The 17,033-nt window shown below is 54.2% G+C and overlaps 1 protein-coding gene across 5 annotated transcripts in view; it reads right to left on the bottom strand.

The window, feature by feature from the left end:
- Window positions 1–17,033, bottom strand: part of LOC140458817 (CD276 antigen-like) — a 118,187-nt gene that overhangs the window by 97,528 nt on the left and 3,626 nt on the right. The window contains exon 1 of one of the 5 annotated variants that reach the window (XM_072553472.1): window positions 16,594–16,706. The exons of 1 other annotated variant lie outside the window; for it this stretch is intronic. The gene's annotated coding sequence lies outside the window, so the exon portion shown is untranslated. Of the gene's footprint in view, window positions 1–2,695; window positions 3,323–16,060; window positions 16,498–16,593; window positions 16,707–17,033 lie in introns of those variants that run through there. 3 more of the 5 variants (XM_072553470.1, XM_072553468.1, XM_072553473.1) reach the window with 3 other exon arrangements.

Below are 17,033 nucleotides of genomic sequence, written 5' to 3'. Positions count from 1 at the left end.
CCCTTCGACAGTGCCCACTCCCTCAGCACCGCCCAACAGACAGTGCCCACTCCCTCAGCACTGACCCTCCGACAGTGCCCACTCCCTCAGCACTGACCCTCCGACAGTGCCCACTCCCTCAGCACTGACCCTCCGACAGTGTCCACTACCTCAGCACTGACCTTCTGTCAGTGCCCACTCCCTCAGCACTGACCCTCTGACAGTGCCCACCCCCTCAGCACTGACCTTCTGTCAGTGCCCACTCCCTCAGCACTGACCCTCTGACAGTGTCCACTCCCTCAGCACTGACCTTCTGTCAGTGCCCACTCCCTCAGCACTGACCCTCCGACAGTGCAGCGCTGCCTCAGCACTGACCCTCCGACAGTGCCCACTCCCTCAGCACTAACCCTCCGAGTGCCCACTCCCTCAGCACTGACCCTCCGACAGTGCGGCACTCCCTCAGCACTGACCCTCTGATAGTGCCCACTCCCTCAGCACTAACCTATCGACAGTGCCCACTCCCTCAGCACTGACCCTCTGACAGTGCGGCACTCCCACAGCACTGACCCTCTGACAGTGCCCACTCCCACAGCACTGACCCTCTGACAGTGCCCACTCCCACAGCACTGACCCTCTGACAGTGCCCACTCCCTCAGCACTGACCCTCTGACAGTGTCCACTCCCTCAGCACTGACCCTCCGACAGTGCCCAATCCCTCAGCACTGACCCTCCGACAGTGCCCAATCCCTCAGCACTGACCCTCCGACAGTGCCCACTCCCTCAGCACTAACCTACCGACAGTGCCCACTCCCTCAGCACTGACCCTCCGACAGTGCGGTACTTCCTCAGCACTGACCCTCCGACAGTGCGGCACTCCCTCAGCACTGACCCTCCGACAGTGCCCACTCCCTCAGCACTGACCCTCCGACAGTGCCCACTCCCTCAGCACTGACCCTCCGACAGTGCCCACTCCCTCAGCACTGACCCTCCGACAGTGCCCACTCCCTCAGCACTGACCCTCCGACAGTGCCCACTCCCTCAGCACTGACCCTCCGACAGTGCCCACTCCCTCAGCACTGACCCTCCGACAGTGCCCACTCCCTCAGCACTGACCCTCCGACAGTGCCCACTCCCTCAGCACTGACCCTCCGACAGTGCACACTCCCTCAGCACTGACCCTCCGACAGTGCCCACTCCCTCAGCACTGACCCGCCGACAGTGCCCACTCCCTCAGCACTGACCCTCCGACAGTGCCCAATCCCTCAGCACTGACCCTCCGACAGTGCCCACTCCCTCAGCACTGACCCTCTGACAGTACCCACTCCCTCAGCACTCACTCTCCGACAGTGCGGCACTCCCTCAGCACTGACCCTCCGACAGTGCCCGCTCACTCAGCACTGACCCTCCGACAGTGCCCGCTCCCTCAGCACTGACCCTCCGACAGTGCCCACGCCCTCAGCACTGACCCTCCGACAGAGCCCACTGCCTCAGCACTGTCCCTCTGACAGTGCCCACTCCCTCAGCACTGACCCTCCGACAGTGCGTCACTCCCTCTGCACCGACCCTCCGACAGTGCCCACTCCCTCAGCACTGACCCTCCGACAGTGCCCACTCCCTCAGCACTGACCCTCCGACAGTGCCCACTCCCTCAGCACTGACCCTCCCACAGTGGCAACTGCTTTAGCACTGACCTGCTGACAGTGCCCACTCCCTCAGCACTGACCCGCTGACAGTGCCCAGTCCCTCAGCACTGACCCTCTGACTGTGCCCAGTTCCCTCAGCACTGACCCTCTGACAGTGCGGCACTCCCTCAGCGCTGACCCTCCGACAGTGCCCACTCCCTCAGCACTGACCGTCCGTCAGTGCAGCACTCCCTCAGTACTGACCCTCTGACAGTGCCCACTCCCTCAGCACTGACCCTCCGACAGTGCGGCACTCCCTCAGCACTGACCCTCCGACAATGCGGCACTCCCTCTGCACTGACCCTCCAACAATGCGGCACTCCCTCAGCATTGACCCTCTGACAGTGCGGCCCTCCCTCAGCACTGACCCTCCGACAATGCGGCACTCCCTCAGCACTGACCCTCTGACGGTGCCCACTCCCTCAGCACTGACCCTCCGACAGTGCGGCACTCCCTCAGCACTGACCCTCCGACAGTGCCCACTCCCTCAGCACTGACCCTCCGACAGTGCCCACTCCCTCAGCACTGACCCTCCGACAGTGCCCACTCCCTCAGCACTGACCCTCTGACATTGCAGCTCTCCCTCAGCACTGACCCTCTGACAGTGCTGCACTCCCTCAGCACTGACCCTCTGACAGTGCTGCACTCCCTCAGCACTGACCCTCTGACAGTGCAGTACTCCCTCAGCACTGACCCTCCGACAGTGCCCACTCCCTCAGCACTGACCCTCCGACAGTGCGCACTCCCTCAGCACTGACCCTCCGACATTGCAGCTCTCCCTCCGACAGTGCCCCCTCCCTCAGCACTGACTCTCCGACAGTGCCCCCTCCCTCAGCACTGACTCTCCGACAGTGCCCCCTCCCTCAGCACTGATCCTCTGACAGTGCCCACTCCCTCAGCACTGACCCTCTGACAGTGCCCACTCCCTCAGCACTGACCCTCTGACAGTGCCCACTCCCTCAGCACTGACCCTCCGACAGTGCCCACTCCCTCAGCACTGACCCTCCTACAGCACCCGTTCCCTCAGCACTGACCCTCCCACAGCGCCCGCTCCCTCAGCACTGGGAGAGAGATGACTGGTCTTGGTGTCATCCCGGGCTGAGTGAACCTCCGTATAGGGTCATGTGTGAGAAATGTGAGCTGTGATTCTGTTGGCGTCTCTCTGGGATGTCTGACACAGCAGCTTGGCTCCGAAACAGCAGCTGGAAACAGTGACTCTGTTGTTGATGTGGGGTTGGAGTGAATACAGATGAGACTGAATTTTCCGAATGAATGGTTGGGTTGTGTTCGAACAGTTCGTATTCTCTGCTTGTCCCATTTTGTCACGACAAGTTTATAGACAGGGCCTCGTGTGGGCGCAATTGACTGAATTGATGGTCATTCAGAACCCAGTGAACCAGGAGGTGAGAAGTCAACATTTCACGTGTAACCCTTCTACAGAACCGGGGGGGTGGGTGTCGGGGGGGGCTGCAGATCGAGGGGAGGTTGGGGGCTGTGGGGTGAAAGGGAGGACCGCAGAGGCTGGAGATCAGACTCTAGGTTAGAGAGTGGGGTGCTGGAAAAGCACAGCAGGTCAGGCAGCATCCGAGGAGCAGGAACATCGACGTTTCGGGCAAAAGCCCTTCATCAGGAATGAGGCTGGGAGCCTCGGGGGTGGAGAGGTAAATAAGAGGGGGGTGGGGGTGGGGAGAAGGGAGCTGAGAGTGCAATAGGTGAATGGGGGGGGTGGGGATGGAGGTGATAGGTCAGGGAGGAGGGTGGAGTGGGTAGATGGGAAGGGGGATAGGCAGGTAGGACAGGTCATGGGGACAGTTACTGAGCTGGAAGGTTGGAACTGGGGTGAGGTGGGGGAAGGGGAAATGAGGAAGCTGTTGAAGTCCACATTGATGCCCTGGGGTTGAAGTGTTCCGAGGCGGAAGATGAGGCGTTCTTCCTCCAGGCGTCGGGTGGTGAGGGAGCGGGGGGAAGGAGGCCCAGGACCTCCATGTCCTCGGCAGAGTGGGAGGGGGAGTTGAAATGTTGGGCCACGGGGCGGTTTGGTTGATTGGTGTGGGTGTCCCAGAGATGTTCCCTAAAGCGCTCTGCTAGGAGGCGCCCAGTCTCCCCAATGTAGAGGAGACCACATCGGGAGCAACGGATACAATAAATGATATTGGTGGATGTGCAGGTGAAACTTTGATGGATGTGGAAGGCTCCTTTAGGGCCTTGGATAGAGGTGAGGGAGGAGGTGTGGGCACAGGTTTTACAGTTCCTGCGGTGGCAGGGGAAAGTGCCAGAATGGGAGGGTGGGTCGTAGGGGGGTGTGGACCTGACCAGGTAGTCACGGGGGGGGAACGGTCTTTGCGGAAGGCGGAGAGGGGTGGGGAGGGAAATATATCCCTGGTGGGGGGGTCTGTTTGGAGGTGGCGGAAATGTCGGTGGGTGATTTGGTTGATGCGAAGTTGAGGACAGGTCGAGGGTACGACCCAGTTGGTGAATGGGAGGAATGGACCTGGTTGGTGGCTGCGAGGGAGGGGGAGGGTCTGGGAAGGGAGTCGGGGGCCGGGGGGGGGGGATGGTGACGGAAGGTATGTGAAATTGGAGGACTCAGTGTTGACTCCCCCAGGCTGGAGGCTGCCCGGGGGGGGGGGGGGGGGGGGGCGGATGTGGTTGGGTTTGTTTGAGGGAGGGGAAGTGGGAAGGGGAAGTGAAATGGGCGGTGACTGGGAGACCCCTCTGTCTCCCCTGGGAGGAGTGTTTGGGGGGGCCCCGTTTGTGCAGGGGAGGGAGGGGGGTGGGATATCGGCAGGTTTGACATCTTTTCCGTGAAAATTATTGACTCGTGAATGACTCCATTAGAGAGGGATAGAACACACAGGAACAGGAGGAGGCCATTCATAACTCCCTCCTCCAGCCTGGAGCTTTACTCTGTATCTAACCCCGTGCTGTCCCTGTCCCTGGGAGTGTTTGATGGGGGGACAGTGTAGAGGGAGCTTTACTCTGTATCTAACCCCGTGCTGTCCCTGTCCCTGGGAGTGTTTGATGGGGGGACAGTGTAGAGGGAGCTTTACTCTGTATCTAACCCCGTGCTGTCCCTGTCCCTGGGGGTGTTTGATGGGGGGACAGTGTAGAGGGAGCTTTACTCTGTATCTAACCCCGTGCTGTCCCTGTCCCTGGGGGTGTTTGATGGGGGGACAGTGTAGAGGGAGCTTTACTCTGTATCTAACCCCGTGCTGTCCCTGTCCCTGGGAGTGTTTGATGGGGGGACAGTGTAGAGGGAGCTTTACTCTGTATCTAACACCGTACTGTCCCTGTCCCTGGGGGTGTTTGATGGGGGGACAGTGTAGAGTGAGCTTTACTCTGTATCTAACCCCGTGCTGTCCCTGTCCCTGGGAGTGTTTGATGGGGGGACAGTGTAGAGGGAGCTTTACTCTGTATCTAACCCCGTGCTGTCCCTGTCCCTGGGAGTGTTTGATGGGGGGACAGTGTAGAGGGAGCTTTACTCTGTATCTAACCCCGTGCTGTCCCTGTCCCTGGGGGTGTTTGATGGGGGGACAGTGTAGAGGGAGCTTTACTCTGTATCTAACCCCGTGCTGTCCCTGTCCCTGGGGGTGTTTGATGGGGGGACAGTGTAGAGGGAGCTTTACTCTGTATCTAACCCCGTGCTGTCCCTGTCCCTGGGAGTGTTTGATGGGGGGACAGTGTAGAGGGAGCTTTACTCTGTATCTAACCCCGTGCTGTCCCTGTCCCTGGGAGTGTTTGATGGGGGGACAGTGTAGAGGGAGCTTTACTCTGTATCTAACCCCGTGCTGTCCCTGTCCCTGGGAGTGTTTGATGAGGGGACAGTGTAGAGGGAGCTTTACTCTGTATCTAACCCCGTGCTGTCCCTGTCCCTGGGAGTGTTTGATGGGGGGACAGTGTAGAGGGAGCTTTACTCTGTATCTAACCCCGTGCTGTCCCTGTCCCTGGGAGTGTTTGATGAGGGGACAGTGTAGAGGGAGCTTTACTCTGTATCTAACCCCGTGCTGTCCCTGTCCCTGGGAGTGTTTGATGGGGGGACAGTGTAGAGGGAGCTTTACTCTGTATCTAACCCCGTGCTGTCCCTGTCCCTGTCCCTGGGAGTGTTTGATGAGGGGACAGTGTAGAGGGAGCTTTACTCTGTATCTAACCCCGGGCTGTCCCTGTCCCTGGGAGTGTTTGATGGGGGGACAGTGTAGAGGGAGCTTTACTCTGTATCTAACCCCGTGCTGTCCCTGTCCCTGGGAGTGTTTGATGGGGGGACAGTGTAGAGGGAGCTTTACTCTGTATCTAACCCCGTGCTGTCCCTGTCCCTGGGAGTGTTTGATGGGGGGACAGTGTAGAGGGAGCTTTACTCTGTATCTAACCCCGTGCTGGGCCTGTCCCTGGGAGTGTTGGATGGGGGACAGTGTAGAGGGAGCTTTACTCTGTATCTAACCCCATGCTGTCCCTGTCCCTGGGAGTGTTGGATGGGGGACAGTGTAGAGGGAGCTTTACTCTGTATCTAACCCCTGTCCTGGGACTCAGAGTCATAGTGATGTACAGAACGGAAACAGACCCTTCGGCCCATCCCGTCCATGCTGACCCAGATATCCCAACCCAATCCAGTCCCACCTGCCAGCACCCGGCCCATATCCCCCCAAACCCCTTCCTATTCATGTCCCCATCCAGATGCCTTTTAAATGCTGTCATTGTACCAGCCTGCACCACTTCCTCTGGCAGCTCATTCCATACACGTACCACCCTCTGGGTGAAAACGTTGCCCCTCAGGTCCCTTTTATATCTTTCCCCTCTCACCCTAAACCTATGCCCCTCCAGTTCTGGACTCCCCAACCCCAGGGAAAAGACCTTGTCTATTTACCCTCTCCATGTCCCTCATGATTTTATAAACCTCTATGAGGTCACCCCTCAGCCTCCGACGCTCCAGGGAAAACAGCCCCAGCCTGTTCAGCCTCTCCCTGTAGCTCAGACCCTCCAACATATTTGTATATCTTTTCTGAACCCGTTTAAGTTTCATAACATCCTTGCCCCAACGCACAATATTCCAAACAAGGCTTAACCAACATTCTGTGCAGCTGCAACATGACCTCCCAACTCCGACAGTATATTCCTGATGAAGGGCTCGGGCCTGAAACGTCGACTCTCCTGCTCCTCGGATAATGCCTCATCTCTGATCTCCAGCACCTGCCGTCCTCAGTGTCTCTTGTACTCAATGCACTGACCAACAAAAGCAAGCCGACTAAACGACTTCATCCCCATCCCTCCCGGTTGACTTCATTTGGTGATTAACAGATTGAGGGAGTTTGAGTCAATAACGTTACATTTGAATGGGCAACTTCTCAGCGTTGGCTTTTCAAAGTGTTTGGTTGCAACTTGAAATCGTTCTGACTGTAAACCCTGGCTGTGAATCTGTCCAGCCTCTCCCTGTAGCTCAGACCCTCCAACCCTGGCAACATCCTTGTAAATCTTTTCGGAACCCTTTCAAGTTTCACAACACCTTTCCGATAGGGTTTTTGAGTTTCTTTGGGTCGGTGACGTCATTTCCTGTGGTGATGTCATTTCCCGCGGTGACGTCAGGTCCTGTTCTTTTTTCTCAGAGGGCGGGTAAATGGCATCCTCCTTCTGTAGTTGCTCACAGTCCCTGGGCAGAGCAGTTGCCGTCCCAGACTGTGACGCACTGGGACAGTGTGCGTCTGGAGAATTTGGTGAGGGTGCTCATGGATAGACTGAATATCCCGAGCCTCCTGAGGGATAAGGGGCATTGGCTGTGCCTTCTTGAACGTCTACTGCCTCCCACTGCCTCGGTAAAGTCGTCAACATCACCATCAAAGACCCCTCCAACCCCGGTTCCACCCTCTTCCAGCTGGGAGAAGATACAAAAGCACAAACAGAGGCACCAACAGGTTGAGGAACACCTTCCTCCTTGCTGTTTTCACACTTCCAGCCCTGCCCTCCCACCTATTCAAGTTAAAACCTCTCTGTGCACCTTCTCTGACAGCTGTCACACTCTAAGGTATGACTTGTCTGTAATGCAGGCAAAACAATACTTTTCACTGTATCTCGGTACATGTGGTAATAATAAATCAAATCCAACCATTCCAGAACCTGTAGGATTGCAGAGGTTAGATCTGATCAGTGGTTCATTCCAGACTGTTTATCACTTGCTGCTTCAGAAGGCAGTTGTTGTAGGGTCTGGGGGATGGCACCAGGGTTGAGTTGGGTTTGCCACTGCCTCCTGCACACTCTTGGTGCTGCCCTTTGAGCACCGAATCATTGGCATCTCCCCATCCGTCCAGACGCTGACCTGTGTCCGTGTCTCAGTGCCAAGGCCCTCCGGCTGGGGAAGTGGACGTCCAGCCTGGATCCCGGACTTCCGAGGAGCTGCCCGGGTGATGTGGTGAGGAGCGTCGCTGGAGATGACCATCTTTCAGTCAGCTCTGGCTCAGGGTCGCCTCAGTGTTGCTCCAGAAAGTGAATGCCATGAACAAACTCCTGCTGGTCCTGCCTGGAACGTTTTCCTGAATGGTTTCGGGAATTCGGCTTGGAATCTGGCCTGTTTTCCGAGCTGTCGAGTTTTCATGACAAATTGTCAGGGTGTATTTTTATCCTCTTGTGAAATGTGGTCCGAGTGAATTTTGGGATTTATTTTAGTCCTAACCATCTGCTCTCGGTGTTTCTCAGCACCTCCCACCCGGCCCCTGTTCTGATCATCCAACCTTCACTCCGACACCTTAGACATGGAACATAGAACAATCCAGCGCAGAACAGGCCCTTCGGCCCTCGATGTTGTGCTGACCCGTGAACTATTCTCAGCCCATCCCCCTACACTATCCCATCATCATCCATGAGCTTATCCAAGGATTGTTTAAATCTCCCTAATGTGACTGGGTTAACTACATCAGCAGGTAGGGTATTCCACCTCCTTACCACTCTCTGAGTAAAGAACCTGCCTCTGACATCTGTCTTAAATCTATCACCCCCCCAATTTGTAACTACGTCCCCTCGTACACGCTGACATCATCATCCTAGGAAAAAGTCTTTCACTGTCTCCCCTATCTCATCCCTGATCATCTTGTATGTCTCTATCAAATCCCCCCCTGAGCCGCCTTCTCTCCAATGAGAACAGACCCAAATCTCTCAGCCTTTCCTCACAAGACCTTCCCTCCAGACCAGGCAACATCCTGGTAAATCTCCTCTGCACTTTTTCCAAAGCTTCCACATCCTTCCTGTAATGGGGTGACCAGAACTGTACATAATATTCCAAGTTTGGCCGCACCAGCGTTTTGTATAGTTGCAGCATAATATTGCGGCTCCGGAACTCAATCCCTCTATGAATGAAACCTAACACACCATGTGCCTTTTTAACAGCACTATCCACCTGGGGGGCAACTTTCAGGGATCTATGTACATGGACTCCAAGATCCCTCTGCACATCCACACGACCAAGAATCTTTCCATTGACCCAGTACACTGCCTTCCTGTTATTCTTCCCAAAGTGCATCACCTCACATTTAGCTGCATTGAACTCCATTTGCCACCTCTCAGCCCAACTCTGCAGTTTATCCAAGTTCCCTGGCAACCTGTAACATTCTTCCAAACTGTCCACTACTCCACCGACTTTAGTGTCGTCTGCAAATTTACTAATCCATTGTCCACAAGTGGCTAAAACTGCAGATGCTGGAAATCCGAACACCACGGGGAACGCTCCAGTATCACAGAGTCACACAGCTCAGAAACAGACCCTTCGGCCCATCCAGCCCGTGCTGACCCTAATCCCCAAACTAACCCAGTCCCCCCTCCCCCGCCTGCTCCTGGCCCATCTCCCTCCAACCCCTTCCTGTCCATGTCCTTATCCAAATCCCTTTTAAATGTTGTAACTGTCCCCCCTCCCCCACTCCGTCAGGAAGGTCATTCCACACACGGACCACCCTCTGGGGAAAACAGTTGCCCCTTGTGTCTTTTTTAAATCTCTCTCCTCTCCCCTTAAACATGTGCCCCCCTGGTCTTCAAATCCCCCCCCCCACCCTGGGGGGAATAGACCCCCACCATTCACCCTCTCTGTCCCCCTCATGGTTTTATAAACCTCTATAAGGTCACCCCTCAGCCTCCGACGCTCCGGGGAAAAAACTCCCAGCCTATCCAGCCTTTCGTTATAACTCCGACCCTCCCATTCCCGGCAACATCCTGGGAAATCTCTCCGGAACCCTCTCCAGTTTAATAATATCCTTCCTATAACAGGGTGACCGGAACTGGACACAGTATTCCAGAAGGGGCCTCCCCAATGTCCTGTACAACCTCAACATGACCTTCCCAACTCCTACACTCAAAGGGCTGAGCAATGAAGGGGAGTGTGTGAAACCCCTTTGTAACCCCCCTGTCTGTATGTGACACAAACTCCAAAGGGATGATGTCCCTGAACCCCTGGGTCCCTCTGTCCCCCAGCACCACCCAGGGCCCCACCATTAACTGTAGAAACTAAAATGCAAGCCCTCGCATTGATCTCGATTAAATTCCAGCTGCCCCTCCTCAACCCATTGACCCAACTGTTCCAGCACCTCTTTGTAATCTCCGATAACCATCGTCACTGTCCACTATCCAGCCAACCTTGGTGTCGGTCAGAGGGAGTTACCCCGAAGCAATCAGAGAGTGAGCTGGGCAGAGAAAGTTGGGGCCCTTTATGGATAAACTCTCAGGAAAGATTAACTTATTTCTTTAATTTTCTAGGTTTATGTTAGGAAGGACTTTAGTTTTATTTTTGTATTTATTCTATGATGGTCTGCAGTGTTTAATGTTTTAACTGACTCTCTCTCTATTTCTGCTTTGGAGCCCAGGACTGGGTAACTGGGTACCTTTGTATCAAAGGTGGTGCCGTGTGGGATGGGATTATACATTTTTCACCGCATGCCTGACAGAAAAACACCGAAATCTTATAGATCCAATAGCAACAGTGGTGGGTGCTGGAATTCTGGTTTACACCCATCTCGTTAAAACATTCATTCTCCGAGAGAATGCTGCTCTGGGCCCTGGCTTTATAACAGCGCACGGTGAGAAACACAGAGAGAGAGAGAGAGAGAGGGAGGGAGAGGGAGAGAGACACAGAGAGTCAGGCACTGAAAGAGAGAGAGAGACTGAGAGAGAGAGACTCACAGACAGAGAGAGAGACAGACTGAGAGAGAGAGACATTGAGAGACACAGAGAGACTGAGTCAGAGAGTGAAACTGAGAAAGAGACAGAGTGAGAGAGAGAGAGACGGAGAGAGACTGAGAGAGACAGAGACAGACAGAGAGATTGAGAGAGAGAGAGAGAGAAACTGAGAAAGAGACAGAGTGAGAGAGATGGAGAGAGACTGAGATAGAGACATTGAGAGACAGAGAGACAGAGAGAGAGACACTGAGAGAGACAGAGAGACTGAGTCAGAGACAGACAGAGAGAGATAGAGAGAGAGAGACAAACAGCGGGTCAGAGTTGAGAAAGGTAGCATTGGAAAAGCACAGGAGGTCAGGTAGCATCCGAGGAGCAGGAGATGTTGATGTTTCAGGCAAGAGCTCTTCATCAGGAACTCCTGCTGTACTTCCCCAGTGCCACACCTTTTAACTCTGACTCTCCAGCATCTGCAATCCTCACTTTCTCCGAGAGAGAGAGAGAGTGAGAGAAACAGAGACAGAGACACAGAGAGAGAGAGAGAGAGAGAGAGAGACATATGTACAGCACAGAAACAGACCCTTTGGCCCATCCCGTCCATGCTGACCCAGATATCCCAACCCAATCTAGTCCCACCTGCCAGCCCCCGGCCCATATCCCCCCAAACCCCTCCCTATTCATGTCCCCATCCAGATGCCTTTTAAATGCTGTCTTTGTACCAGCCTCCACCACATCCTCTGGCAGCTCATTCCATACACGTACCACCCTCTGGGTGAAAAAGTTGCCCCTTACGTCCCTTTTATATCTTTCCCCTCTCACCCTAAACCTATGCCCCTCTAGTTCTGGACTCCCCGACCCCAGGGAAAAGACCTTGTCTATTTACCCTATCCATGTCCCTCATGATTTTATAAACCTCTATAAGGTCACCCCTCAGCCTCCGACGCTCCAGGGAAAACAGCCCCAGCCTGTTCAGCCTCTCCCTGTAGCTCAGATCCTCCAACCCTGGCAACATCCTTGTAAATCTTTTCTGAACCCTTTCAAGTTTCACAACATCTTTCCGATAGGAAGGAGACCAGAATTGCACACAATATTCCAACAGTGGCCTAACCAATGTCCTGTACAGCCACAACATGACCTCCCAACCCCTGTACTCAATACTCTGACCAATAAAGGAAAGCATACCAAACGCTGCCTTCACTATCCTATCTACCTGTGACTCCACTTTCAAGGAGCTATGAACCTGTACTCCAAGGTCTCTTTGTTCAGCAACACTCCCTAGGACCTTCCCATTAAGTGGATAAGTCCTGCTAAGATTTGCTTTCCCAAAATGCAGCCCCTCACATTTATCTGAATTAAACTCCATCTGCCATTTCTCAGCCCATTGGCCCATCTGGTCCAGATCCCATTTTGATTTGAACTGTACCCACTATGTGTAATTCCAATAACTGCTGATAACACACTGCTCTCTGGAAAATATTTCAAGGAAAATATTGAGTCACGACACACACAGATTGAGATATCCACAATCATTTGAACGTTTTAGTGAGTCATGGGAATTTGGAAATCCCAGTCATGTTCCGTACACCCACTTCAGTCCTGACTCAGGATCAGATTGCTGACCATTCGTCACGCACCTTCTCTACCCCAACACTGCCCCACTCGGGATCAGAGCCCAAAACTCAGGGTTCACATATCAGGGAAACAACAGATCTCACTACAACCACATCCACGCTACACAGACACAACTAACACTGAGACAGTGCTGCACTGTCAGAGGGTCAGTGCTGAGGGAGTGGGCACTGTCAGAGGGTCAGTGCTGAGGGAGTGGGCACTGTCGGAGAGTCAGTGCTGAGGGAGGGGGCACTGTCGGAGGGTCAGTGCTGAGGGAGTGGGCACTGTCGGAGGGAGAGCTGCAATGTCGGAGGGTCAGTGCTGAGGGAGTGGGCACTGTCGGAGGGTCAGTGCTGAGGGAGTGGGCACTGTCGGAGGGTCAGTGCTGAGGGAGTGGGCACTGTCGGAGGGTCAGTGCTGAGGGAGTGGGCCCTGTCGGTGGGTCAGTGCTGAGGGAGTGGGCACTGTCGGAGGGTCAGTGCTGAGGGAGAGGGCACTGTCCAAGGGTCAGGGCTGAGGGAGTGGGCACTGTCAGAGGGTCAGTACTGAGGGAGTGGGCACTGTCGGAGGATCAGTGCTGAGGGAGTGCCACACTGTCGGAGGGTCAGTGCTGAGGGAGCGCCGCACTGTCAGAGGGTCAGTGCTGAGGGAGCGCCGCACTGTCAGAGGGTCAGTGCTGAGGGAGCGCCGCACTGTCGGAGGGTCAGTGCTGAGGGAGCGCCGCACTGTCGGAGGGTCAGTGCTGAGGGAGTGGGCACTGTCGGAGGGTCAGTGCTGAGGGAGTGGGCACTGTCGGAGGGTCAGTGCTGAGGGAGTGCCGCACTGTCGGAGGGTCAGTGCTGTGGGAGTGGGCACTGTCGGAGGGTCAGCGCTGTGGGAGTGCTGCACTGTCGGAGGGTCAGCGCTGTGGGAGTGCTGCACTGTCGGAGGGTCAGCGCTGTGGGAGTGCTGCACTGTCGGAGGGTCAGTGCTGAGGGTGTGGGCACTGTCGGAGGGTCAGTGCTGTGGGAGTGCTGCACTGTCGGAGGGTCTGTGTTGAGGGAGTGGGCACTGTCGGAGGGTCAGTGCTGAGGGAGTGGGCACTGTCGGAGGGTCAGTGTTGAAACACCCGTAGCTGAGACGAACCCTTTATTGTGGGTTAATGTAACGGATGGAATCCTGCTCCTCCTGGGAAATGGTTTTGGTCATTACAAGGCAAAGTTGTTGCAACATTGGATGAAATATTTATAGATTGTGAGGACACATCGTGGTTCTTATCAAAGATGTTGTGTTGGTTTTGTGTGCTTTGACATTTAAACAGGATGTGTGTGAGCAGCACTTTAAGCGTTTGCAGGAACAGAGAGCCAGACTTGAGAGATTTCTCGGGAAAAGCTGTCCAGCCAACAGGCCAAGCAGAGTCCTTGGTCTTTAGCCAATCAATTTGAACCAGGCACTTAGGTTGCCAAAGGCTGATTCAACTTAAATCTGATGGCTTTAACAACGTAGGACCAATTTCTCTTTTAAGAAATCTTGATATGCCGTCAAAAATATAAAAAAAAAGTTTGCAACTGGACGATGACCCCGGGAGTATTGTCTATTTCTCAACCCTCCCGTTCCTCGGATGCTGCCTGACCTGCTGTGACCACACTCTCGACTCTGATTTCCAGCATCTGCCGTCCTGACTTCCTCCTATTGTGTGTTCACCCTCTCCATCTCCCTCATGATTTTATAAACCTCTATAAGGTCACCCCTCAGCCTCCGACGCTCCAGGGAAAACAGCCCCAGCCTGTTCAGCCTCTCCCTGTAGCTCAGACCCTCCAACCCTGGCAACATCCTTGTAAATCTTTTCTGAACCCTCTCAAGTTTCACAACATCCTTCCGATAGGAAGGAGACCAGAATTGCACACAATATTCCAACAGTGGCCTAACCAATGTCCTGTACAGCCGCAACATGACCTCCCAACTCCTGTACTCAATACTCTGACCAATAAAGGAGACCATACCAAACGCTGCCTTCACTATCCTATCTACCTGTGACTCCACTTTCAAGGAGCTATGAACCTGCACTCCAAGGTCTCTTTGTTCAGCAACACTCCCTAGGACCTTACCATTGGGCTACAGGGAGAGGCTGAACAGGCTGGGGCTGTTTTCCCTGGAGCGTCGGAGGCTGAGGGGTGACCTTATAGAGGTTTATAAAATCATGAGGGGCATGGAGAGGGTAAATAGACAAGGTCTTTTCCCTGGGGTGGGGAAGTCCAGAACTAGAGGGACATAGGTTTAGGGTGAGAGGGGAAAGATATCAAAGAGACCTGAGGGGCAACCTTTTCACCCAGAGGGTGGTACGTGTATGGAATGAGCTGCCAGAGGATGGGGTGGGGGCTGGTACAATGACAGCATTTAAAAGGCATCTGGATGGGGACATGAATAGGAAGGGGTTTGGAGGGATATGGGCCGGGTGCTGGCAGGTGGGACTAAATTGGGTTGGGATATCTGGGTCAGCATGGACGGGATGGGCCGAAGGGTCTGTTTCCATTGTACGTGACTCTATAAGGTACAAGACTGGAGTGTGGTGGTATAACTAGCTCCTAACGCACAGAGATTGTTAACTTGGCTGAACAGTGTGGGACCCTGCGCACATTGTTTGAGTAAAACGCTGAAGTTGCAACACCAGGACCCCACTGCCTGAGGAGACACCCTGGGAACTGTCACTCTGGGCAGAGGCATCTCCTGAGCCAAACAAAGCAGGGGTGCAGCGTTACCAAGGAGAAACCAGACTCGGAAAACCCTTACGTACTTCACACAGAGGGTGGTGGGCGTCTGGAACGTGTTACCAGCAGAGGTGGGAGAGGCAGGTACGGGAGATTCATTTAAGGTGTGTCTGGACAGTTGTCTGAGTAGGTGGGGAGCAGAGGGACACAGAGGCTTAGGGATTGACCGACAGGTTTAGACAGTACATTTGGATCGGCTCAGGGTTGGAGGGCCTGTTCCTGGGCTGTACGTTTTCTTTTGCTCCAAAACAATGGAATAAACACCATCAGCACATTCAGTGATTCGCAAAACCATCTGGTCAGTGGTTAAACAGGAACCCTCGCCCCCCACCCCCTGATTGGCTGGCTCCAAATAACAAGGTCCAGAAACTACAGGACAAAGGGACAAAAATAGGGAAGGCTTCCCTGGAGGCCTGGAACAGATCGGAAAGGAAGATACGAGCTTTCTGTTTGTAGAGAGCGAGATTGTGAGAAAGAGAAACAACTTCACAAGTCACAAAGAGAGAGAGAGTGAAAGAGAGAGAGAGAGAAACAACTTCACAATTCACAGAGAGAGAGAGTGAGAGAGAGAGAGAGAAACAACTTCCCAATTCATAGAGAGAGAGAAAGAGAGAGAGTGAGAGAGAGAAAAAGAGACAGAGAGAAACAACTTCACAATTCACAGAGAGAGAGAGAGTGAGAGAGAGAGAAACAACTTCACAATTCACAGAGAGAGAGAGTGAGAGAGAGAGAGAGAACTTCAAAACAACTTCAAAAGTCACACAGAGAGAGAGAGAGAGAGAGAAAGAGAGAGATTTCCCCAATCTACAGGACACACAGAAAGGCTGAGGGAATGACTAGGATCAGAGAAAATGGACAAGGTTATTGTAACTCATTTCCAAATAAAGTTGGTACTGGCACTGCCTTCTGTCCCGGGCCTGGCTTAATCACTCTGGGTATGTTGGATTTCGAAGCTCCTCGGAAGCTGCCTGAACTGCTGTGCTCTTCCAGCACCACGAATCCCGAATCTGGTTCCCAGCATCTTGCAGTCATTGTTTTTACCTCATGCACCAATCTGTTTACCGTGGAGCTGTTTAACCTGTTTCGGGAGACACTAGACAATCCAGCCTGGATGGAGGGCAGCTCTGACAACACTCAAGAAGCTCAACACCGTCCAGGGAGAAAGCAGCCGTCTCCCCCCACCCCCCCTCGATTGGCACCGCACCCACAAATGTGGCCTCTCTCCGCTGCCAACACTCAGTCACTGTGTCACGAACCACTTCAAATCAATGCAGGCTGATGTCACAGGGAGCGGGGGGTTTAGCGTGGGGATCTGTGACATGACTGTGAATGGGGTGTGAGAGGTCCACCCCACCTCCCCTCCCCCCCCCCACCCCAGAGCCGTAAACACACCCTCTATTATCACAGGGCAAGGATCAGACAGAAAAGAAACTCACGGAACTGGACAGGATTCCCTTGAAGCTCACCGAGCAGTGGCTTCCCCTCTCCACAGACAGACTGGGACAGACAAATAGTCAAGGTCTTTTCCCTGGGGGTGGGGGAGGGGCCTAGGTTTAGGGTGAGAGGGGAAAGGGACCTAAGGGGCAACCTTTCCACCCAGAGGGTGGTACGTGTATGGAATGAGCTGCCAGAGGATGGGGTGGGGGCTGGTACAATGACAGCATTTAAAAGGCATCTGGATGGGGACATGAATAGGAGGGGTTTGGGGGGATAGGGGCCGGGTGCTGGCAGGTGGGACTAAATTGGGTTGGGATATCTGGGTCAGCATGGACGGGATGGGCCGAAGGGTCTGTTTCCATTGTACGTGACTCTATAAGGTACAAGACTGGAGTGTGGTGGTATAACTAGCTCCTAACGCACAGAGATTGTTAACTTG

This window comes from Chiloscyllium punctatum, chromosome 34, assembly GCF_047496795.1.
Source record: "Chiloscyllium punctatum isolate Juve2018m chromosome 34, sChiPun1.3, whole genome shotgun sequence".
Lineage (NCBI taxonomy): Eukaryota > Metazoa > Chordata > Chondrichthyes > Orectolobiformes > Hemiscylliidae > Chiloscyllium > Chiloscyllium punctatum.
Note: the sequence above shows the minus strand (reverse complement) of the source record. Positions and strands in the feature narration are given on the sequence as shown.